Here is a 26,300-nt window from a genome sequence, read left to right on the forward strand (position 1 = left end):
TTGCAGGTGAAGGTAACAACAGAAGTAGCAAAGACACGCTATGCATGAGGATAGGATTAACAGAAAACAGTAACATGCTACACTACTCTAATGCAAGCAGTAGAGAGAAGAATAGGCGATATCAGGTTAATCAAGGGGGGGCTTCCCTGGTTGCTCTAGCAAGGAGGGGTCGTCAACAACGTATCGATCGGGGCACCAGCAACGGCGTCAGTCTCGTAGTCTACCGGAGAGATGAGGGGGAAGAAACAATGAATACAATGCAAACAGATGCATATCGATGCATGACATGACAAGAAACGGTGCCAGGTGTGCCCTAACGCGGTAGGAGGTGATACCGGCGAAGGTGGGAAACAACCGGGAAAGTATCCCCGATGTTTCGCGTTTTCGGACAGATGAACCGCAGGGGAAAGTTGCGTGTTCGCTATGCTAGGGATGTGTGGCGGACGAACAGGCTACATATCCGGCTACGTCTCGTCATTTTTAGAATTAATAGAATTAATTAAATCAGAAATCATTTTATGATATCATCATGACATCAGCAGTCAACGTTGACCGTTGACTTGGTCGACCTGACAGGTGGGTCCCACCTATCAGGGACTATTTAGCTAATTAACACTAGTTAATTAGGTTAATTTGTTAATCAATCTTAATTAGTTAATTTAAACAAAATTAATTAAGTTAACTATTTAGTTAATAAATAAATTAATATTTAATTTTATTTATTTATTTTTTAATTCTGTTTTTCCTTTTAAAACATTCCATGGCTGGGCCCCACATGTCATTAGGCCGGGGGGGGGGGCATAGCGGGTTCGGGCGTTGCGGGCGCCGCCCGAACAGGCGCAGCGGGGCAGTGTGTGAAGGGCGGGCGCGCGGCTTGGTGCCGATGGCCGTGGCCGCGGCCGGAGAGGGGGAGGACAGGGGCGGCTGGCTGGAGTGCCCGGGCGGGGCGACCGTGGACGGCGTTGGTGAAGGGCGGCACCTGTGGTTGGAAGTGGCGGGGCGAAGGTGCCCACCGAGGGGGCGGGTGAGCAGTCGCGGGAGCAGGACAAGGCAGCAGGGCGCACGACCGGCAGCGCGTGCGCGCAGACGCGTGGCCAGGGGAGTGGTGGGCCATGCGGGGCAAGCTGCAGGTGAGTGCGGTAGGGGGGCTGCGCGGCGGAGTGTGGCGGCCGCGACAACTCTAGTGCAGCCGGAGGCGAAGCAGACGCGAGGGGGGAAGGCCCGTCAGTAGAGGTAGCGGGGCGAGGCTGGGGGCATCTGTCGACGGCGCGGGCGCAGCAGCGCTGCGATGGTTCGACGGCAGCGGAGGTGGGCTCGGCCTGGCGTAGGCGCGGGCGGCAAAGGCCAGCGTCGCAGCAGAGGCGGGCGACGGAGCGCGTCAGGTGGGCGACGGCGTGGCGCGCGTGCGCGCGGTCGACATCGAGCAGAAGCAGGGAAGGGGGAGAACGAGGCCTCACTGCGGGAGTGTAGGGTACGGGCAGCGGGGGTCGAGGAGGCGGACGGGGATGACGCTTCGTCAAGGAGAGGGATGAGGAGACGAGGAGGAAGGCCGGCGGGGAGGCGTGGTCGAGGTGGGACGACGGTGGACGGCGACGGGCGGCTCCGGCGAGGCGCGAGGTCGAGCGCCCCCGATCCCGATCTGGATCGGGAGGGAGATCGAGGAGTGGGGGGGAGAGTGTGGACGTAGGCTAGGGTTCGGGGAGTGGGGAGGGGGTTATAGCCCAAGGGGTTTTTTTGGGATGGCCTGGCTGGCAGTGGCCGCTGGGCCACGGCCCAGCTGGGGGGCCTTTCCTCTTTTTATTTTTTTTGTTTTTTGTTTTGTATTTTCTTTTCTTTTATTTATTTCCCTTTTTCTGTTTTATTTATTTTAGAGCATTTTAGCATTTTCTAAAAATGTGTTTTCTTCACTATAATTACCCGTGCAATATTTGGCACAAGCCAAACATTTTTGTTTTAGTGTTTGAAAACTTTGGTTGTTTGCCATTAATTTAAATTTGAATTCAAATCATTTTGAACTAACACGAGGTTTGACAACAGTAACAGAGGTGACATGACATCATTAGCGTTGGTTTACTGTAGCATAATTATCCGGGCGTCACAAATCTCCACTACAAGAAGTCTCGTCCTGAGATTTAGGAGGTAGAAGGAAACAGTGCGGGGTATTCATCACGCAGGCGATCCTCGCGTTCCCAAGTGGCTTCGTCTTCAGAGTGATGTGACCACTGGACCTTGAGGAACTTGATCGCCTTCTAATGTGTGCGGAGTTCAGCTTGGTCGAGAATGCAGACTGGACGCTCTTTATAGGAGAGGTCTTGTTGCAATTCGAGCACTTCATGATCCACCGCTCAGATTGGGTCCTTGAAGCAGCGGCGGAGGTGTGACACGTGGAACACATCATGAACCTGAGAAAGGTTTGACGGAAGCTCCAGTTGATATGCCACTTTTCCACGCCTTCCCAGAATAGTGAATGGACAAATATAGCGAGGAGCTAGTTTGCCCTTGATCCCGAAGCGGTGAGCACCCTTCATTGGTGTAACTCAAAGATAAGCCTTTTCGCCAGGTTGATAGACCATGTCTTTGTGATGGCGGTCATACTGACTTTTCTGACGTGACTGAGCAGTCTTGAGATGCTCACGAATGATGCAGACTTGTTCTTCGGCATGTTGGATAATATCCGGACCGAAGAGTGGATGTTCCCCAGTTTCTGACCAATTTAGAGGGGTTCGACACTTTCATCCATATAACACTTCGAAGGGGCCATCTTCAGACTAGCTTGATAGCTATTGTTATAGGAGAACTCAGCATACGGAAGAGATTCCTCCTATTTCTTGCCGAAGGAAATTACACAAGCTCGAAGCATGTCTTCGAGAACTTGGTTGACACATTCAACTTGCCCTTGCGACTGAGGATGAAACGCAGTACTGAATGACATATGAGTTCCCATAGCTTCTTGGAAACTTGCCTAGAAGCTTGAAGTGAACAAGCTGACATGGTCCGAACTGATAATTAGTGGAATACCGTGAAGTGAAACAATTCTGGACATGTAGAGAGTTGCAAGTTGACCAGCAGTGATCGTTTCTTTCACCGCCAGAAAATGTGCAACCTTAGAAAGCCGGTCAATGACGACAAGAATATCATCATTACCTTTCTGCGATTTGGAAAATCCAGTGACGAAGTCCATTTCAACATGCTCCCATTTCCATTCAGGAATAGAGATAGCTTGCAGAGTTCCAGCAGGCCTTTGATGCTCTGCTTTGATACGACGGCAAACATCACACTCAGCAACATAACAAGCAATGTCTTGCTTCATATTAGACCACCAGAATCTCTGACGGATGTCTTGATGCATCTTTGTACTACCAGGATGGATACACAGAGGCGTATCATGAGCTTCTTTCATAACCTTTGGAGTATGATCCAGGTTTTTCCTCGAACATGGCACCACTAGGCGGCCTTTGAAGTACAAGGCGCCATCATCGGCGATAGTGAAGAATGACGGCTTTCCTTCTGCAAGATAGCGTTTAATCTTCTCGACTTCAGACTCATAATATTGAATGGTCTTGATATCGCCCACAAGATCTGATTTGATAGCCAGGGTATTTAGAGAACCCTGAGGAACAACACAAAGATCCATCTTTTGGAACTCTGGGGCAGGGGGAGCGAGTGCACCAGGAGGGATAATATGGAGTTTTAGCTTTCTAAATTCTTCAACAAGCGAGGGTTGAACTTTTCGAACCTTGAGGTGGTTGTTGTAAGACTTGCGGCTCAAGGCATCAACCATTACATCAGCCTTGCCTGGTGTATAGGAAATACCCAGGTCAAAGTCTGCAACAGTCTCCTTCCATCTTTGCTGACGGAGGTTCAGGTCAGGCTGAGTAAACATATACTTTAGACTTTGGTGGTCGGTGAAGATCTCACAACGATTACTGAGAAGGTAATGTCACCATTGCTTCAGTGCATGAATGACAGCAGCAAGCTCGAGGTCGTGAACTAGGTAGCACTGGTGTGCGTCGGTCCTAAACAAACGGGTTTTAACCCCTTTCCGCGACGGCATTTGGAACCGTCTGAAGGAAATATGCCCTAGAGGCAATAATAAAGTTATTATTTATTTCCTTATATCATGATAAAAGTTTATTATTCATGCTAGAATTGTATTAACCGGAAACATAATACATGTGTGAATACATAAACAAACAGAGTGTCACTAGTATGCCTCTACTTGACTAGCTCGTTAATCAAAGATGGTTATGTTTCCTAACCATGGACAAATAGTTGTTATTTGATTAACGGGATCACATCATTAGTTGAATGATCTGATTGACATGACCCATTCCATTAGCTTAGCACCCGATCGTTTAGTATGTTGCTATTGCTTTCTTCATGACTTATACATGTTCCTATGACTATGAGATTATGCAACTCCCGTTTGCCAGAGGAACACTTTGTGTGCTACCAAACGTCACAACGTAACTGGGTGATTATAAAGGAGCTCTACAGGTGTCTCCAAAGGTACATGTTGGGTTGGCATATTTCGAGATTAGGATTTGTCACTCCGATTGTCGGAGAGGTATCTCTGGGCCCTCTCGGTGATGCACATCACTTAAGCCTTGCAAGCATTGCAACTAATGAGTTAGTTGCGGGATGATGTATTACAGAACAAGTAAAGAGACTTGCCGGTAACGAGATTGAACTACGTATAGGATACCGACGATCGAATCTCGGGCAAGTAACATACCGATGACAAAGGGAACAACGTATGTTGTTATGCGGTCTGACCGATAAAAGATCTTCGTAGAATATGTAGGAACCAATATGGGCATCCAGGTTCCGCTATTGGTTATTGACCGGAGACGTGTCTCGGTCATGTCTACATTGTTCTCGAATCCGTAGGGTCCGCACGCTTAAGGTTACGATGACAGTTATATTATGAGTTTATGCATTTTGATGTACCGAAGGTTGTTCGGAGTCCCGGATGTGATCACGGACATGACGAGGAGTCTCGAAATGGTCGAGACATAAAGATTGATATATTGGAAGCCTATGTTTGGATATCAGAAGTGTTCCGGGTGAAATCGGGATTTTACCGGAGTACCGGGAGGTTACCGGAACCCCCCGGGAGGTATATGGGCCTTAGTGGGCCTTAGTGGAAGAGAGGAGAGGTGGCCATAGATGGGACGCGCGCCCCTCCCCCCCTTGGTCCGAATAGGACAAGGACAGGGGCCGGCCCCCTTCCTCCTCTCTCTCCTCTTTTCCCCCCTCCGCGAATCCTATTCCAACTAGGAAAGGGGGGAGTCCTACTCCCGGAGGGAGTAGGACTCCTCCTGGCGCGCCTCCTCCTGGCCGGCCAGCCCCCCTCTTTGAGTCTTTATATACGGAGGCAGGGGCACCCCCTAGAGACACAAGTTGATCCACGTGATCATATCCTTAGCCGTGTGCGGTGCCCCCTTCCACCATAGTCCTCGATAATATTGTAGCGGTGCTTAGGCGAAGCCTTGCGACAGTAGAACATCAAGATCGTCACCACGCCGTCGTGCTGACGGAACTCTTCCCTGACACTTTGCTGGATCGGAGTCCGGGGATCGTCATCGAGCTGAACGTGTGCTAGAACTCGGAGGTGCCGTAGTTTCGGTGCTTGATCGGTCGGGCCGTGGAGACGTACGACTACATCAACCAACTTAACGGTTCCGTTGTCGATCTACAAGGGTACGTAGATCACACTCTCCCCCTCTCGTTGCTATGCATCACCATGATCTTGCGTGTGCGTAGGATTTTTTTTGAAATTACTACGTTCCACAACAGTGGCATCTGAGCCTAGGTTTTATATGTTGATGTTATATGCACGAGTAGAACACAAGTGAGTTGTGGGCGATATAAGTCATACTGCTTACCAGCATGTCATACTTTGGTTCGGCGGTATTGTTGGACGAAGCGGCCCGGACCGACATTACGCGTACGCTTACGTGAGACCGGTTCTCCCGACGTGCTTTGCACACAGGTGGCTTGCGGGTGACAGTTTCTCCAACTTTAGTTGAACCGAGTGTGGCTACGCCCGGTCCTTGTGAAGGTTAAAACAACACCAACTTGAGAAACTATCGTTGTGGTTTTGATGCGTAGGTAAGATTGGTTCTTGCTTAAGCCCGTAGCAGCCACGTAAAACATGCAACAACAAAGTAGAGGACATCTAACTTGTGTTTGCAGGGCATGTTGTGATGTGATATGATCAAGACATGATGCTAAATTTTATTGTATGAGATGATCATGTTTTGTAACTGAGTTATCGGCAACTGGCAGGAACCATATGGTTGTCGCTTTATTGTATGCAATGCAATCGCGCTGTAATGCTTTGCTTTATCACTAAGCGGTAGCGATAGTCGTGGAAGCATAAGATTGGCAAGACGACAACGATGCTACGATGGAGATCAAGGTGTCGCGCCGGTGATGATGGTGATCATGACGATGCTTCGGAGATGGAGATCACAAGCACAAGATGATGATGGCCATATCATATCACTTATATTGATTGCATGTGATGTTTATCTTTTATGCATCTTGTCTTGCTTTGATTGACGGTAGCATTATAAGATGATCTCTCACTAATTATCAAGAAGTGTTCTCCCTGAGTATGCACCGTTGCGAAAGTTCTTCGTGCTGAGACACCACGTGATGATCGGGTGTGATAGGCTCTACGTTCAAATACAACGGGTGCAAAACAGTTGCACACGCGGAATACTCAGGTTATACTTGACGAGCCAAGCATATACAGATATGGCCTCGGAACACGGAGACCGAAAGGTCGAGCGTGAATCATATAGTAGATATGATCAACATAGTGATGTTCACCAATGAAACTACTCCATCTCACGTGATGATCGGACATGGTTTAGTTGAATTGGATCACGTAATCACTTAGAGGATTAGAGGGATGTCTATCTAAGTGGGAGTTCTTTAAGTAATATGATTAATTGAACCTAAATTTATCATGAACTTAGTGCCTGATAGTATCTTGCTTATTTATGTATGATTGTAGATAAATGGCCCGTGCTGTTGTTCCGCTGAATTTTAATGAGTTCCTTGAGAAAGAAAAGTTGAAAGATGATGGTAGCAATTACACGGACTGGGTCCGTAACTTGAGGATTATCCTCATTGCTGCACAGAAGAATTACGTCCTGGAAGCACCGCTGGGTGCCAGGCCTGCTGCTGGAGCAACACCAGATGTTATGAACGTCTGGCAGAGCAAAGCTGATGACTACTCGATAGTTCAATGTGCCATGCTTTACGGCTTAGAACCGGGACTTCAACGACATTTTGAACGTCATGGGGCATATGAGATGTTCCAGGAGTTGAAGTTAATATTTCAAGCAAATGCCCGGATTGAGAGATATGAAGTCTCCAATAAGTTCTATAGCTGCAAGATGGAGGAGAACAGTTCTATCAGTGAGCATATACTCAAGATGTCTGGGTATTGTAATCACTTGATGCAACTGGGAGTTAATCTTCCAGATGATAGCGTCATTGACAGAATTCTCCAATCACTTCCACCAAGCTACAAGAGCTTCGTGATGAACTATAATATGCAAGGGATGAATAAGACTATTCCCGAGCTCTTCGCAATGCCGAAAGCCGCGGAGGTAGAAATCAAGAAGGAGCATCAAGTGTTGATGGTAAACAAGACCACTAGTTTCAAGAAAAAGGGAAAAGGGAAGAAGAAGGGGAACTTCAAGAAGAACGGCAAGCAAGTTGCTGCTCGAGAGAAGAAACCCAAGTCTGGACCGAAGACTAAAACTGAGTGCTTCTACCGCAAGCAGACTGGTCACTGGAAGCGGAACTGCCCCAAGTATTTGGCGGATAAGAAGGATGGCAAGGTGAACAAAGGTATATGTGATATACATGTTATTGATGTGTACCTTACTAATGCTCGCAGTAGCACCTGGGTATTTGATACTGGTTCTGTTGCTAATATTTGCAACTCGAAACAGGGACTACGGATTAAGCGAAGATTGGCTAAGGACGAGGTGACGATGCGCGTGGGAAACGGTTCCAAAGTCGATGTGATCGCAGTTGGCGCGCTACCTCTACATCTACCTTCGGGATTAATATTAGACCTAAATAATTGTTATTTGGCGCCAGCGTTAAGCATGAACATTATATCTGATCTTGTTTGATGCGAGACGGTTATTCATTTAAATCAGAGAATAATGGTTGTTCTATTTATATGAGTAATATCTTTTATGGTCATGCACCCTTGAAGAATGGTCTATTCTTATTGAATCTCGATAGTAGTGACACACATATTCATAATGTTGAAGCCAAAAGATGCAGAGTTGATAATGATAGTGCAACTTATTTGTGGCACTGCCGTTTAGGTCATATCGGTGTAAAGCGCATGAAGAAACTCCATACTGATGGACTTTTGGAACCACTTGATTATGAATCACTTGGTACTTGCGAACCATGCCTCATGGGCAAGATGACTAAAATGCCGTTCTCCGGAACTATGGAGAGAGCAACAGATTTGTTGGAAATTATACATACAGATGTATGTGGTCCGATGAATATTGAGGCTCGTGGCGGATATCGTTATTTTCTCACCTTCACAGATGACTTAAGCAGATATGGGTATATCTACTTAATGAAACATAAGTCTGAAACGTTTGAAAAGTTCAAAGAATTTCAGAGTGAAGTTGAAAATCACCGTAACAAGAAAATAAAGTTTCTACAATCTGACCGTGGAGGAGAATATTTGAGTTATGAGTTTGGTGTACATTTGAAACAATGTGGAATAGTTTCACAACTCACGCTACCGGGAACACCACAGCGTAATGGTGTGTCCGAACGTCGTAATCGTACTTTACTAGATATGGTGCGATCTATGATGTCTCTTACTGATTTACCGCTATCGTTTTGGGGTTATGCTTTGGAGACGGCCGCATTCACGTTAAATAGGGCACCATCAAAATCCGTTGAAACGATACCTTATGAACTATGGTTTGGCAAGAAACCAAAGTTGTCGTTTCTGAAAGTTTGGGGCTGCGATGCTTATGTGAAAAAGCTTCAACCTGATAAGCTCGAACCCAAATCGGAGAAATGTGTCTTCATAGGATATCCAAAGGAGACTATTGGATACACCTTCTATCACAGATCCGAAGCAAGACTTTTGTTGCTAAGTTCGGAAACTTTCTGGAGAAGGAGTTTCTCTCGAAAGAAGTGAGTGGGAGGAAAGTAGAACTTGACGAGGTAACTATACCTGCTCCCTTGTTGGAAAGTAGTACATCACAGAAACCTGTTTCTGAGACACCTACACCAATTAGTGAGGAAGCTAATGATAAAGATCATGAAACTTCAGAACAAGATACTACTGAACCTCGTAGATCAACCAAAGTGAGATCCGCACCAGAGTGGTACGGTAATCCTGTTCTGGAAGTCATGCTACTAGATCATGATGAACCTACGAACTATGAAGAAGCGATGGTGAGCCCAGATTCCGCAAAATGGCTTGAAGCCATGAAATCTGAGATGGGATCCATGTATGAGAACAAAGTATGGACTTTGGTTGACTTGCCCAATGATCGGCAAGCAATTGAGAATAAATGGATCTTCAAGAAGAAGACTGACGCCGACGGTAATATTACTGTCTACAAAGCTCGACTTGTCGCAAAAGGGTTTCGGCAAGTTCAAGGGGTTGACTACGATGAGACCTTCTCACCCGTAGCGATGCTTAAGTCTGTCCGAATCATGTTAGCAATTGCCGCATTTTATGATTATGAAATTTGGCAGATGGATGTCAAAAATGCATTCCTGAATGGATTTCTGGAAGAAGAGTTGTATATGATGCAACCGGAAGGTTTTGTCGATCCAAAGGGAGCTAACAAAGTGTGCAAGCTCCAGCGATCCATTTATGGACTGGTGCAAGCCTCTCGGAGTTGGAATAAACGCTTTGATAGTGTGATCAAAGCATTTGGTTTTATACAGACTTTTGGAGAAGCCTGTATTGACAAGAAAGTGAGTGGGAGCTCTGTAGCATTTCTGGTATTATATGTGGATGACATATTACTGATTGGAAATGATATAGAATTTCTGGATAGCATAAAGGGATACTTGAATAAGAGTTTTTCAATGAAAGATCTCGGTGAAGCTGCTTACATATCAGGCATAAAGATCTATAGAGATAGATCAAGACGTTTAATTGGACTTTCACAAAGCACATACCTTGACAAGATTTTGAAGAAGTTCAAAATGGATCAAGCAAAGAAAGGGTTCTTTCCTGTGTTACAAGGTGTGAAGTTGAGTCAGACTCAATGCCCGACCACTGCAGAAGATAGAGAGAAAATGAAAGATGTTCCCTATGCTTCAGCCATAGGCTCTATCATGTATGCAATGCTGTGTACCAGACCTGATGTGTGCCTTGCTATAAGTCTAGCAGGGAGGTACCAAAGTAATCCAGGAGTGGATCACTGGACAACGGTCAAGAACATCCTGAAGTACCTGAAAAGGACTAAGGATATGTTTCTCGTATATGGAGGTGACAAAGAGCTCATCATAAACGGTTACATTGATGCAAGCTTTGACACTGATCCGGACGATTCTAAATCGCAAACCGGATACGTGTTTACATTAAACGGTGGAGTTGTAAGTTGGTGCAGTTCTAAACAGAGCGTCATGGCGGGATCTACGTGTGAAGCGAAATACATAGCTGCTTCGGAAGCAGCGAATGAAGGAGTCTGGATGAAGGAGTTCATATCCGATCTAGGTGTCATACCTAGTGCATCAGGTCCAATGAAAATCTTTTGTGACAATACTGGTGCAATTGCCTTGGCGAAGGAATCCAGATTTCACAAAAGAACCAAGCACATCAAAAGACGCTTCAATTCCATCCGGGATCTAGTCCAGGTGGGAGACATAGAGATTTGCAAGATACATACGGATTTGAATGTTGCAGACCCGTTGACTAAGCCTCTTCCACGAGCAAAACATGATCAGCACCAAGGCTCCATGGGTGTTAGAATCATTACTGTGTAATCTAGATTATTGACTCTAGTGCAAGTGGGAGACTGAAGGAAATATGCCCTAGAGGCAATAATAAAGTTATTATTTATTTCCTTATATCATGATAAAAGTTTATTATTCATGCTAGAATTGTATTAACCGGAAACATAATATATGTGTGAATACATAAACAAACAGAGTGTCACTAGTATGCCTCTACTTGAATAGCTCGTTAATCAAAGATGGTTATGTTTCCTAACCATGGACAAAGAGTTGTTATTTGATTAACGGGATCACATCATTAGTTGAATAATCTGATTGACATGACCCATTCCATTAGCTTAGCACCCGATCGTTTAGTATGTTGCTATTGCTTTCTTCATGACTTATACATGTTCCTATGACTATGAGATTATGCAACTCCCGTTTGCCAGAGGAACACTTTGTGTGCTACCAAACGTCGTGATTATAAAGGAGCTCTACAGGTGTCTCCAAAGGTACATGTTGGGTTGGCATATTTCGAGATTAGGATTTGTCACTCCGATTGTCGGAGAGGTATCTCTGGGCCCTCTCGGTGATGCACATCACTTAAGCCTTGCAAGCATTGCAACTAATGAGTTAGTTGCGGGATGATGTATTACAGAATGAGTAAAGAGACTTGCCGGTAACGAGATTGAACTAGGTATAGGATACCGACGATCGAATCTCGGGCAAGTAACATACCGATGACAAAGGGAACAACGTATGTTGTTATGCGGTCTGACCGATAAAAGATCTTCGTAGAATATGTAGGAACCAATATGGGCATCCAGGTTCCGCTATTGGTTATTGACCGGAGACATGTCTCGGTCATGTCTACATTGTTCTCGAACCCGTAGGGTCCGCACGCTTAAGGTTACGATGACAGTTATATTATGAGTTTATGCATTTTGATGTACCGAAGGTTGTTCGGAGTCCCGGATGTGATCACGGACATGACGAGGAGTCTCGAAATGGTCGAGACATAAAGATTGATATATTGGAAGCCTATGTTTGGATATCGGAAGTGTTTCGGGTGAAATCGGGATTTTACCGGAGTACCGGGAGGTTACCGGAACCCCCCGGGAGGTATATGGGCCTTAGTGGGCCTTAGTGGAAGAGAGGAGAGGTGGCCATAGATGGGCCGTACGCCCCTCCCCCCTTGGTCCGAATAGGACAAGGAGAGGGGGCCGGCCCCCTTCCTCCTCTCTCTCCTCTTTTCCCCCCTCCTGGCGCGCCTCCTCCTGGCCGGCCAGCCCCCCTCTTTGAGCCTCTATATACGGAGGCAGGGGCACCCCCTAGAGACACAAGTTGATCCACGTGATCATATCCTTAGCCGTGTGCGGTGCCCCCTTCCACCATAGTCCTCGATAATATTGTAGCGGTGCTTAGGCGAAGCCCTGCGACGGTAGAACATCAAGATCGTCACCACGCCGTCGTGCTAACGGAACTCTTCCCCGGAACTTTGCTAGATCGGAGTCCGGGGATCGTCATCGAGCTGAACGTGTGCTAGAACTCGGAGGTGCCGTAGTTTCGGTGCTTGATCGGTCGGGCCGTGGAGACGTACGACTACATCAACCAACTTAACGCTTCCGTTGTCGATCTACAAGGGTACGTAGATCACACTCTCCCCCTCTCGTTGCTATGCATCACCATGATCATGCGTGCGCGTAGGAAATTTTTTGAAATTACTATGTTCCACAACACCGTCACCAAGTGAGTGTGTGCGATAGGGTGTCCTTCCCACACGACCCAAAAATTGTCGGGGATAGGCCCTCCTAGGACCCAGGCTGGGGCCATGTGCAATCGGGCGAGGCATCGAAACCCAATCATTTCTGTAGTTATGTACATCTCACACGGTAATCCGAGAAAATCATTTCCATAGGTATGTAGATCCCACACGGTGAATCCCAGAAAATCATTTCCGTTCGTATGTATATCACACATAGACAATCCAAGGAAAATGTTTCCGTTCTAATGTACATCCCACACAGTCAATCCAGGGAAAACGTTTCTGTTCGGATGTACATCCCACACGGTTTTATGTATACACTCGTGTGTGAAAGGTGTAGCTATCACACACGGTCTGCCTTGGTTAACTGTTTGCTTTCATTAACTACATCACACACTATTTGATGTAGAAAACTGTGTGGCATTGGGCTATCCATCACAAGCGCTTTTACTGCCAGAACCGTTTGCAAAGTTCCATGACCGTCTGTTCTATTTTTATTTTTGTCTGTAATTTATTATTCTAATTGGAAATTTTGAAATACGAAACGTGCAATTCAAATTCTCAGCACAATGGTTCAACAACGAATCCATAAATAAATTTGCCAGTACAATATGTTCAGTAATTACAGGATTAGGCAGCAATTAACTATGATGAACCATAGTATTTAAAGGCGGTAAAGGTGAAGAGACAAGTGTAAATCATTTTGACTGCCGACAGTGTTGAAGAAGCGGAATGCCCATAATGTGCCTTCCTGCATGCCATAGGCACGAACCACTTTTGTCCAACCCCTTCTGACGATCGCCCGCCCATCCTTCACCGCCTTCAGGAAGACTTCTAGAGCATTATCATGGTAACATGAATTGTATACTTTAACCTTAGTTGCCTCTCCAGTCATGTAGTTTGCAAGGTAATCATCAGTAAATAGCTCCAGAAACCACTGAAAAGAGAAAAATATCAGATACTGAGGTCTAATAGAGTAACTTGTTGTGGGCATGGGGAAAAGGCAACACATTACTTACCATCCTAAAGTTCACTGTTGTCTTAGACAAAGTGTAAATAAAGAGCTTAATTCCAATCACCCGTTTCTTTCGCCTAACAATCTTTCTTAGTTTCCTCATTTGACGCTTGTTCATGAATATCTCATTGCCCCATACGCAAAAGGGATCGAAGTGTGGATCATTACCGCTCATATATGTACCTACAAGCAACCAGTAAATGTTAGAAGCTAAACTGAGATTGCACAAATGATGTAAAATACAACTACCTATGTTTCTAAGTACACGTATTTTTTTGAGATTTCAATATGAACTACATACGGATGTATATAGAATTATAGATATAGTTTAGATTAGAATCTAGATTCACTCATTTTGCTCCTTATGGAGTCTATATTGGAATCTCTAAAAATACTTTTATTTAGGAATAGATGGTGTATAAGACATGGGATGTAGCTAACCTCGACGATAAACAACAACATCGCCCATTGTAGCCCTGTGTAAGTACATGGAAAGCCAACGTTAACTACAATAGGGTTAACATCCACCAAAAATAGCAAATGGTAATAAAACAACAGCATCTGCAGTGATATCTTCATTTCGAAAGAGTAGCACAGTAGCAAAGGGACGGATTAAAAAATGGATACAACTGTTAATTGCAACAGGCTTAACACCATCCTAATTCATGTTTTGTAAGTTTGTAGCCATTGAGATACAACTCTTTAAAATGGATACAACTGTTAATTGCAACAGGCTTAATGGCCATTGAAACCGGTACTGATAAAAATGGAATTAGCAGAGTTAAACATCACAGGGCAGGTGCTGCTAGAGTAGATAATGGGCCAGTTGTCTATAAAAAGGTAGGGAAAATAGCTCAAACGTGTTAGGCATGTTTAGTACGACATGCTTAATACATCGACAGTACAAAACATAGCCAATAATTACAACTGGTATCGGTAAGATTGAACTGGTGGGTACATACTTGGTAAGTCCTGAGAGGTAGTTGCCGGGGCACTTCATCTTGGCCAGAGCCCGCCCAAAGTCAGCAGCGGCGGAGGCGAGTTGTTCCTCCGGCTCGAAGTGTGGATCAGTGCCACTGACATGTGTACCTACAGGCAACTAGTAAATGGTAGAAGTCAAACTACAATTGCGGAAATGATGTGAAATACTGTAAGACATGTGATGCAGCTAACCTTGACGACAAACAACAGCATCGGCCGTTATGACCCTGCATAAGTACATGGACAAGCATGTTAAGTAAAACAAGGTTAGCATCCACTAAAAATAGCAAATGGGGCAGCATCTCTAGTATATTTTCATTGCAGAGAGTAGCATGGTAGCAAATGGACAGATTAAAAAATGGATACAACTGTTAATTGCAACAGGCTTAACAACATCCTAAGTCATGTTTTGTAAGTTTGTAGCCATTGAAATACAACTGTTTAAAAATGGATTCAACTGTTAATTGCAACATGCTTAATAGACATTGAAACCGATACTGATAAAAAATGCAATTGGCATAGTTAAACATCACAAGGCAGGTGATGCCGGAGCAGAGAATCTCCCAGATGTCTATAAAAAGATAGGGAAAGTAGAAAAAACGTGTTAGGCATGTTTACTAGAACATGCTTAATACATCGACCATACAGAAATAGACATTAATTGCAACTGGTATTGGTAAGATTGAACTGGTGAGTACATACTTGGTAAGTCCTGAGAGGTAGTTGCTGGGGCACTTCATCTTGGCCAGAGCTCGCCCAAAGTCAGCGACGGCGGAGGTGTGCTGTTCCTCCGGGTCGAAGCGTGGATCTGTGCCACTGACATGTGTACCTACAGGCAACCACTAAATGGTAGAAGTTAAACTGCAATTGCACAAATTATGTGAAATACTGTAAGACATGGGATGCAGCTCACCTCGACGGCAAACAAAAGCATCGGCCGTTATGACCCTTCGTAAGTACATGGACATGCATGTTAAGTACAACAGGGTTAGCATCCACTAAAAATAGCAAATGGGCAGCATCTCTAGTGATATCCTAAGTCATGTATTGTAAGTTTGTTGCTGGTATTGGTGAAATTGAGCTGGACACGGTAATATTTGAACATCACACAGTGTGCAGTACTGAAATAAACAAGGCACGAACATGCTTAATACATCAACCGTATAAATCATAACCGTTGCAAGTGGTATTGGTAAGATTTAGCTGGTCAGATCTTACCTGTTAAGTCCTGGGGGGTAGTCGTTGGGGGACTTCATCTGGGCTAGAGCCTGCACCATGTCGGCAGCGGCGGCGGAGGCGAGGTGTTCCTTCGGGTCAACACGCACAGTGGCCATCATGCCATGGACCGCCATCAGCTCCTGGCGGGGGGGGGGGGGGGGGGGATTTGGAGGCATGAGGATGTTTCGCACGCGCCATTTAGGCAATCAGACCGGGGACGTGATAGAGATCGGTGGGTTACCTGACTGGATCCGAGCAGAACGTAAATGTGGTTGAAGCTGTGGTTGCGGCGGCGGTTTGAGATGCCGGTAGGGGGAGGGGCGAGGGAGGGGGGATACTGAGGGGAAGGGGATGTGGCTGGAGGAATAAATTCTGATATCGCGCGCCTAATGAAAATTTTGGTGCGAAACTTGAAACTTTGGCGGGGGAAACACACAATGCAGACGAAGCGCGTAAAATACTTGTGTGCGAGAAAAAAGGAAGTTGGCAGATCCCGTCTCCAAAAAAATGTACACGTGTACTTGATTTTTTTCGGTCAATGGTACGCCTGGTTTATTAGGAAATATCGCATAGGTAACTGACTTATAGGTCATTAACGCAAAAAGCGCAGATGGGTACGACATAGAAACCGTGTGTTTTGTGATCTTCTAATGATTAACACAAAAAAATGCACACGGGCACACATGCTAATCAACGCTCAAAGCCCTCAGGGGATGTTCTTACCGACATTGTACATTAATACTACAAACTTAAAGTACTACTGGTAATTTGCTCCAATACTACAAACTTAAACTATTTCTCACATGCTGCCATCAGGGCATGCTGGCCAGACGCCAACGTTCTCCTTTCCAGCCTTGTAGGCGGCATCCCATCATGCTTCAATCTCTGCCAAGATGTCCTCACCACGGCGTGCGGCCTCTTTTTCTTGTGGCGGTGCGACTCTCTTTTCTTGATTGCTTTCTGCCTTTTCCACTCCTTCTGTGCGGCTTTGGCCGCCTGTAGATCCACCGCCCATTTGGCCACGCCAGGCTCAAAGTACGCCCATGTAACTGTTTGGCCGGCGGCGGCGATGAACTAGGCGCGGTGAGATGCCATCGCTTCCTTACCATGTGTGCGGTCGCGGGCGGCGAGGAACGCGGCGCGGCGGGATGTCATCGCTTCTTTACCACTTACTGTGCGCCGCGGTGCCATGGACGACGCCTAGAGAGAGCTCTGGGATGGAGGGGCCGGGCAGCCGTACGATGCGGTGGTATTCAAGAGCTCAGCGACAAATGACAACAGAAATTTGGCTTCCCTTACAATTTTGCTCGTTCATTATCGCACACGGTTCATCTTCATCGCTTCCGGTAACAGTATGCGCTGAGCCTATTATGTGTTGTGTTATGATTGGCCAGAATCCCAGCCATGCGGATCACGCGTGTGCACCATTGGATGCGCCGCGATCGAACGACAATACACGTCCCTCACATCACACCCGTGCACCTGTAGCTGGATTGGATTTATATGCGCTAAATGCCTAGAAAATGCACATAATCCCCAAAATATGGTAAATGAGCCCGGAAAAATGCCAAATTTGAACGCAGTGATTTGCAGGGTGTATGTTCGTCGTAGAAAAAAAACTCCAGGGCAAAGAATGAAATAAAATTTGATTCCCTTTCAATCTTGAGGATTTCCCTCTCGAAAGCATGGAACTTCCTCGGTGATGTTCGATTTATGAAGGGCGTGCATGACGACATAAGCCAAACCTTCTCAAATTTTTGCCAGGGCATGGTGAGGTCATACCATGGCACCATGCCAGGCGTCATGTTTTTTAAGTACTTATTTCATTTTTTCTATAGTTGAAAACCCAACAAACAAACATTTGTGGTTGACTATTGCCACACATTTCATCAAAAAATCTATCCATTCCTTGTGAAAGGCATGAGAATGTACTAAATGGCACGAGCATGGTTTTCTAGGCCATTCTTGTGGACCTTTCATGCATCGATTGTTTGAACTTGAATTATGCGCATTAATGCCTAGGAAATGCACATAATCCTCTAAATATGGCAAATGAACCTGAAAAAGTGCCAAATCTGAATACGATGATTTGCATGTTGTATGTTCATCGTAGAAAAAAACTCGTGGAAAAAGGATAAAGGAAATTTGGTCCCCCTTCAATCTTGGTGATTTCCCCCTTGAAACCATGAAACTTCCTCGGTGATGGTTCGATTTATGAAAGGCGCGCACCACGACATAAGGAAAACATTCTCCAATTTTTACCAGGGCATGGTGAGGCCATACCATGGCACCACGCCAGGTCTCATGTTTTCCATCCATGTGTTTCATTTTTTGTATAGTTGTTAACCGAGTAAACGACGTGTTTATGGTTGACTATCGCCACACATTTCCTTAAAATATCCGTCCATTCCTTGTAAAAGGCATGTGAATGTACTAAATAACACGAGCATGGTTTTCCAGACCGTTCTTGTGCACCTTTTCATGCACCGATTGTTTGAAATTGAATTATGTCCATTAACACCTAGAAAATGCACATAATCCTCTAAATATGACAAAATGAGCCAGGGAAAATGTCAAACTTGAACATGTTGCATTTGAGGCGGTATGTTGATCGTTGGAAAAAAAACTGAATGACAAACTATGACGGAAATTTGGATTCCCCTTCAATATTGGGGATTTTCCCTCTCTAAAGCATGGAACTTCCTCGGTGATGGTTCGATTTATGAAGGGCATGCATGACGATATAAGACAAACCTTATCAAATATTTACTAGGGCATGGTGAAGTTATACCATGGCACCATGCCAGGCGTCATGTCTTTTAAGCATTTATTTTATTTTTCCTATAGTTGAAAACCCAACAAACAAACATTTGTGGTTGACTATTGTCACACATTTCAACGAAATATCTATCCATTATTCCTTGTAAAAGGCATGGGAATTTACTAAATGGGATGAGCATAGTTTTCCAGGCCGCTCTTGTAGACGCTTTCATGCATCGATTTTTTGAACTTGAATTATGCACATTAATGCCTAGGAAATGCATATAATCCCCTAAATGTGGCAAACGAACTCGGAAAAGTGCCAAATTTGAACATGGTGATTTGCAGGTTGTATGTTCATCATAGAAAAAAACTCATGGACAAAAGACGAAGGACAAAGGAAATTTGGACACCCCTTTAATCTGGTGATTTTCCCGTTGAAACCAAGAAACTTCCTCGGTGATGGTTCGATTTATGAAAGGCGCGCATCACGACATAAGAAAAACATTCTCCAATTTTTACCAGGGCATGGTGAGGCCATACCATGGCACCATGCGAGGCGTCATGTTTTCCATCCATGTGTTTCATTTTTTGTATAGTTGTTAATCGAGTAAACGACGCATTTATGGTTGACTATTGCCACACATTTCCTTGAAATATCTGTCCATTCCTTGTAAAAGGCATGAGAATGTACTAAATAACACGAGCATAGTTTTCGAGACCGTTCTTGTGCACCTTTTCATGCACCGATTGTTCGAATTTGAATTATGTCCATTAATGCCTAGAAAATGCACATAATCCCCTAAATATGATAAATGAGCCCAGGAAAATGTCCAATTTGAACACGTTGCATTTAAGGCGGTATGTTGATCGCTGGAAAAATACTGAATGACAAACTAGGACGAAAATTGGGATTCCCCTTCATTCTTGGGGATTTTCCCTCTCGAAAGCATGGAACTTCCTCGATGATGGTTCGATTTATGAAGGGCGTGCATGACGACATAAGCCAAATCTTATCAAATTTTTACCAGGGCATCGTGAGGTCATACCATGCCACCATGACAGGCGTCATGTTTTGTAAGCATTTATTTCATTTTTTGTATAGTTGAAAACCCAACAAACAAACATTTGCGGTTGACTATTGCCACACATTTCAATGAAATATCTATCTATTATTCCTTGTAAAAGGCATGAGAATTTACTAAATGGCATGAGCATGGTTTTCCAGGCCGTTCTTCTGGACCCTTTCATGCATCGATTGTTTGAACTTGAGTTATGTGCATTAATGCCTAGGAAATGCGCATAATCCCCTAAATATGGCAAATGAACCCGGAAATGTGCCAAGTTTGAACATAATGATTTGCAGGTTGTATGTTCATCACAGAAAAAAACTCATGGACAAAGGACAAAGGAAATTTGGACCCCCCTTCAATCTTGGTGATTTCCCCCTTGAAACCATGAAACTTCGTTGATGATGGTTCGTTTTATGAAAGATGTGCATGACGACATTTTTACCAGGGCACAGTGAGGTCATACCATGGCACCACACCAGGCGTCATGTGTTTTCCAAGCATGTATTTCATTTTTGTATAGTTGTTAACCCAGTAAACGACGCGTTTATGGTTGACTATTTCCACACATTTCCTTGAAATATCTGCCCATTCCTTATAAAAGGCATGAGAATGTACTAAATAGCACGCGCATGGTTTTCCAGACCGTTTTGTGCACCCTTTCATGCACCGATTGTTTGAATTTGAATTACGTGCATTAATGCCTACAAAATGCACATAATCCCGTAAATATTGTAAATGAACCCTGAAAAGTGTCAAATTTGAACACGGTGATTAGCAGGGTTTATGTTCATCATACAAAAAAACTCAAGGATGAAGGACAAAGGAAATTTGGATTCCCATTCAATCTCGGTGATTTACTATCGCACACGATTCATCTCCGTCACCTCTACGAACTGTGTGTGTTCACTCACACATGCAAAAGGAATAGAAAACCCTCACCCACTTCGTCCCCACTCACTCGCCGCGGAATCCTCCGCAACTCTGCACCCTAAGCTCGACGGCTGTTGGCGGCAGGCGCAGGTCGCGCTCCAAACGGCACTGGATTTCGCCTCCACTGCTTTCCGCCGCCTATCTGCACCAACATTCTAGACTCTGGTCGACTGAGGTTTTCTGCGGAATTGGGCCGGGGATTTTTCTCATGGAGAAGGTAATCAACTTAATTAGTGAAATATTAACACATCTCTTATTACAGTCCGTCCGTCGTTGTTAATCAACCGGCAGAAATCGCCGTGCAATCATTTTTGTTCTAGCTGATTTGTGGGTGTTCATTCATGTGTCCACAATGCGAGCATAAATCGGGCAACTGTGGTCGTGGCCAGTCGGAAACGAAGTTCTATCTCACCATTTTGGATGACTTCAGGGAGCGCTCGATATGTTCAATCTCAACCTACCACCGTCAGCATGGCCTAAATTTCGGAACATATACCGTCTATTGCTAAATTATCTATATATTTGCATCAAATCTCTGCTATATTATCTATTTTTAATTCTATATTTTTGTACTTTGCTTTCATCTCTCTCTCTCTTTATATATATGGATCTGTTCTATCAGTTACTCCCATATTTGCATCTTGCTCTGTTATTTTAATATATCTAATTTACGATCTTAATTTTCATTTCAAGCAGTACATCCCTTGCTTTGCAAGAACATGAGTAGAAGGAAATCTTGGGCTTTACTTTGCCGATGACCCCAGGATGTCATATTGACAACGCAGTATGGATTTACAATAACGGTTAGCGTAAAACTTGATAAAGATGGTCACTCCTATTTTAAAACGGACCTTTGGAGAAAAATGCCTAAGTATTATGAACTGAAAACTAGCAATAAAATTCTAGTGCATGCACCACAGCCTGGTCTAATTAACATGGATGTTTACTTCCCCAACGTCATCAACCGATCAAAGTCTGATCGAGGTTAGTGTCCTTTCAACTTTCTCCTTGCTGTCATATTACTATTTAAGCAACCAATTTATCACTATTTAAGCAACCAATTGTGATATCATATTCTGACTCCGTTCCTACATAGTAACAAATTATATTTACCAATTTATGTGCACTAAATATTCTTCTGCCATGTTCTGAATAAATAATACCTTTCCACCTTTTAAGTAGGATATGCTGGATGCATAGTGAATGATCTGTATGTTACTAAGCGTACTAAATTTCACTGGAAGGACTTGAAGCATGTCATAAACTTTGTTGATAATCTGACAGAGACATCACAGCATATGAACGCTGGATTTTGGATGGGATTAATTAGACCTATGGTGCACACACCGAACAAGACCAATTGTGTGCACAAAACGCTGGTAAAAAGTCTTATTTTAATGTTGATGCTCATGAACTATATATATCTTCAACGATATGTTACAATTGTTTTTATTCTACATGTCAACAGAAATTGCCCCCTGCAGCAATTCCTGGATCGATTTCCTGGCGTGGTCGAATTACACTTGTGCCTGTTAATAATGCCAAAGTGATTGCAAGGTACTGCGTTTCCCGCAAAAATGGAACCATTCAAATTAACAAGTTCTCGCTTCTCGTGGCAATGCATCCATATTGGAAAATTGGAGACATTGTTCTACTCATGATCTACCAAGGCACAGGCGGGCTCTTCCTTTTCATTGACGAGATGCCGAGTCGCCATGATCAAGCTGCTTCCAGTGGATAGTTGTGGTTGTTGGCCCTCAGCCTCTTAAAATGTGCTAGCTGTTACTATATATGTTAAGTATGTAGATATGGACCATATGGTTGTTGGCCCTTAGCCTCTTAAAATGTGATAGTTGTTACTATGTTAAGTATGTAGATATGGACCATATGGTTGTCAAAACCGTGTTATGAAGATCCTCCTTTTGTCGACTAGTGTAACCAATATATATATATATATATATATATATATATATGTTACTCAACTTTTGTTACCCAAGGTCATAAATTTTCATGGAAAGTATTAGTATCGTACACAGTTCATTGAGTTTAAGCGTGTGCCCGATGACCAGAAGGCATTTGCAGATTTACTGTCCATATTGTGAATTCACACACATGTTAACATAAGGAAACATATGTGTAACATACTAATCATCGCACACGAGTACTCGCAGACGCATCGTGTGTGATATTCCGCCACCACAAGGAACTAGTTTGCATTTTTCAAAGTTTTTTGTACACACAGAATCACACACGAAGTAACTGCATTGACCGTCTGTGTTGTAATTTCACATCGAACAGTTCATTCGAGTCGGCTGTTTGACATGTATCACACACATCTTGTTTACATGACTCGTTTGTGTTCTTTTGGCTCATCGCAAACAGTTCATCCATATGAACTGTATGCCACATATCACACACATCTTGTTAAGTTGAATCGTTTCTGTTGTGTCCCTAATTGAAAACAGTTTGTCTGAGTTAACCATATGTAACACCCTGGTAGTTAAGCTATAGTAGTCACACCCTAATGGTGTCATGTCATTGCAATTAATTTATCTAAACCTCACTTTGTTCCTAACCGAATACAAATTCAAATTAAAATAAAGTCGAATTATCATTACTTCAAGCGGTAAAACAAAAATGTTTGCTGGGTTGCAAAAATTCACTAGCTAAATGTCATGAAGAAAAATATATATTATTTGAGATATTGAATTGCCCCAAACATATTTAAAGTAGTGCCCAAAACAACCTTTTCAACCCATTCACATTTATGCAAAATTCAAATGAATACTAATGCTCACAAAACCTTTTTTGTGACACTGCTAATTATTGTAAGGTAATTATGTGGCACAACCCCATATTTTACAAAAGACATCTTGTGGCCAAACATTTTGCATAACTGAAAAGGGAATTTGAAATAAAAGGGAAATGAAAAGGGGCCCAAAACTACTGGGCCACTGGACCATATGTGGCCACAGTGCCTCCGACCCAGCCCACCACCACCTCCCCTCCCACCTCCCGCTAAAGGAGGCAGGGGAGGGGCGTGGCAGCCATCCAGGCCACCATGGCCGGGACTGTCGACGTGCCGGCCATCCCGCGGCCTCCCCGACGCCTACAAGACCTGCCTCACGACGCCCCGAACCCTAATCCCCTCATTCTTCTTCCTCGTCTCCCTCCCTCGATATGAACCACGCCCGAGCTCCGCGGTCATCATCGTCGCGTCGATCCCGCGGACACCGTGCTTCTCGTCGGCAAAGAAGATGTCCAGGAGGACCGCCGTGCTCCGCCACTTCGTCTGCACCACCAGGTCGACGCCGGGGAGCACCTGCGACGCTGCGCACTGCTACCTCTTGAGCACTGCATTGGTTTTCCCTTGAAGAGGAAAGGGTGATGCAGCAAAGTAGCATAAGTATTTCCCTCAGTTTTTGAGAACCAAGGTATCAATCCAGTAGGAGACTACACGCAAGTCCCTCGTACCTACACAAACAAATAAGAACCTCGCAACCAAAGCGATAAAGGGGTTGTCAATCCCTTCACGGTCACTTACGAGAGTGAGATCTGATAAAGATAATAATAATAAGATAAATATTTTTGGTATTTTTATGACATAGATTGAAAGTAAAGATTGCGAAATAAAATAGATTGGAAACTTATATGATAAAAGGTAGACCCGGGGGCCATATGTTTCACTAGTGGCTTCTCTGAAGATAGCATAAGTATTACGGTGGGTGAACAAATTACCGTCGAGCAATTGATAGAAAAGTGAATAATTATGAGAATATCTAGGCATGATCATGTATATAGGCATCACGTCCACGACAAGTAGACTGAAACGATTCTGCATCTACTACTATTACTCCACACATCGACTGCTATCCAGCATGCATCTAGAGTATTAAGTTTATAAGAACAGAGTAACGCATTAGGCAAGATGACATGATGTAGAGGGATAAACTCAAGCAATATGATATAAACCCCATCTTTTTATCCTCGATGGCAACAATACAATATGTGCCTTGTTGCCCCTGCTGTCACTGGGAAAGGACACCGCAAGATTGAACCCAAAGCTAAGCACTTCTCCCATTGCAAGAAAGATCAATCTAGTAGACCAAACCAAACTGATAATTCAAAGAGACTTGCAAAGATAACCAATCATACATAAAAGATTTTAGAGAAGAATCAAATATTATTCATAGATAAACTTGATCATAAACCCACAATTCATCGGATCTCGACAAACACACCGCAAAAGAATAGATCTCTGAGAAGATCGGGGAGAACATTGTATTGAGATCCAAAGAGAGATAAGAAGCCATCTAGCTAATAACTATGGACCCGAAGGTCTAAAGTAAATTACTCACACATCATTTGTTGGGGATATTACTACTGGGTGTAAACCGGCCTATCTGGGCCGGATTAACTTCATCAGTAGTTAAGCATGTTAAAGCCCATGAAGGTAGATGAGGGCTCAAGACCCATAATCGGTTGAGAGCCTGTAGCCGTAAACCGGCGTCAATATGTAACTTGTATTGTAAGTTAGTAATAAGTAGAAACCAAACCGGACACATCTATGAGCCGGTGTTGGGACTCTGTAAACCGACGGGCGTCACCCATGTATATAAGGGGACGACCCGGCGGCGGTTCAAGGACAAGAGACAACAACTCGAGACATAGGCGAAGCTCGTTTGCTCCCTAGTCATCGAAGCACCCATCAATTCCATCACAACTAGACGTAGGCTTTTACCTTCATCGAAGGGGCCGAACTAGTATAATCTCTCTTGCGTCCTTGTGTCCGCTTTAACCCCTTCAAGCTAACCCGTCGCGATGGCTCCACGACTAAGTCCTTTCTCTTGACATCTTCCGTGACAAACCCATGACAGTTGGCGCCCACCGTGGGGCTATCGCACGATGGTTTCCGGTTCTTGGAGGGCCGCTTTGAAGGACTCGAGGGCTACGCTGTAGGCTGGATGACTAAGAGTCGTCGCGGCAAACTTTACATCGACGACGCAGGCTGGGGCCCCGAGGCCGGCTCAATCGAGTACGGGTACCGGGTCCCCTTTGGTAGCATTCACGTTTTCATTGGCAAGATCGGTGAACTAGGCCTTGAGCCGGACATCTGCACCGACCTCGTCGAAACGGCTCAGCGTGCGCGATCCGCCTGGGTTAAACCGGCCATGAAGCGTGCCTTCGTGGGAATGATCCATGGAGGGAGTTGTGAGGACGGATCGGAGCTTCGCGGTGCGACTGCCGTTCGTTCCGGTGACGAATCTTCGACCGGAGAAACCGAATCTCTTTATCAGCTACAAGATGGCCGGATTGAGAGCTGTTCCAATGGCGACAGTATTCCGGACCCCTCTAATCTGCCTAACCGGGTTGGAATATTCATGACCGGAACACAAGCAGCGCTTCACTCTTCGACAGCCGCGACAACGATCTCCGGTTCAGCAGCGGCAACGGCTGCCGGGGCAGGAGGCCCTGTGCGCCCGCTGGCTCAGGTTCTATCAGAACTATTTGATGCGTTGGCTGTGCTTATGGCAAAAGTTAATCCGCCAGATCAGGACGCTCACAACATGGAGATTGCAAAGGTAAAGGA

Source organism: Triticum urartu, chromosome 2A, assembly GCF_056163025.1.
Source record: "Triticum urartu cultivar PI428250 chromosome 2A, HENAU_Tu73, whole genome shotgun sequence".
Classification (NCBI taxonomy): Eukaryota; Viridiplantae; Streptophyta; class Magnoliopsida; order Poales; family Poaceae; genus Triticum; species Triticum urartu.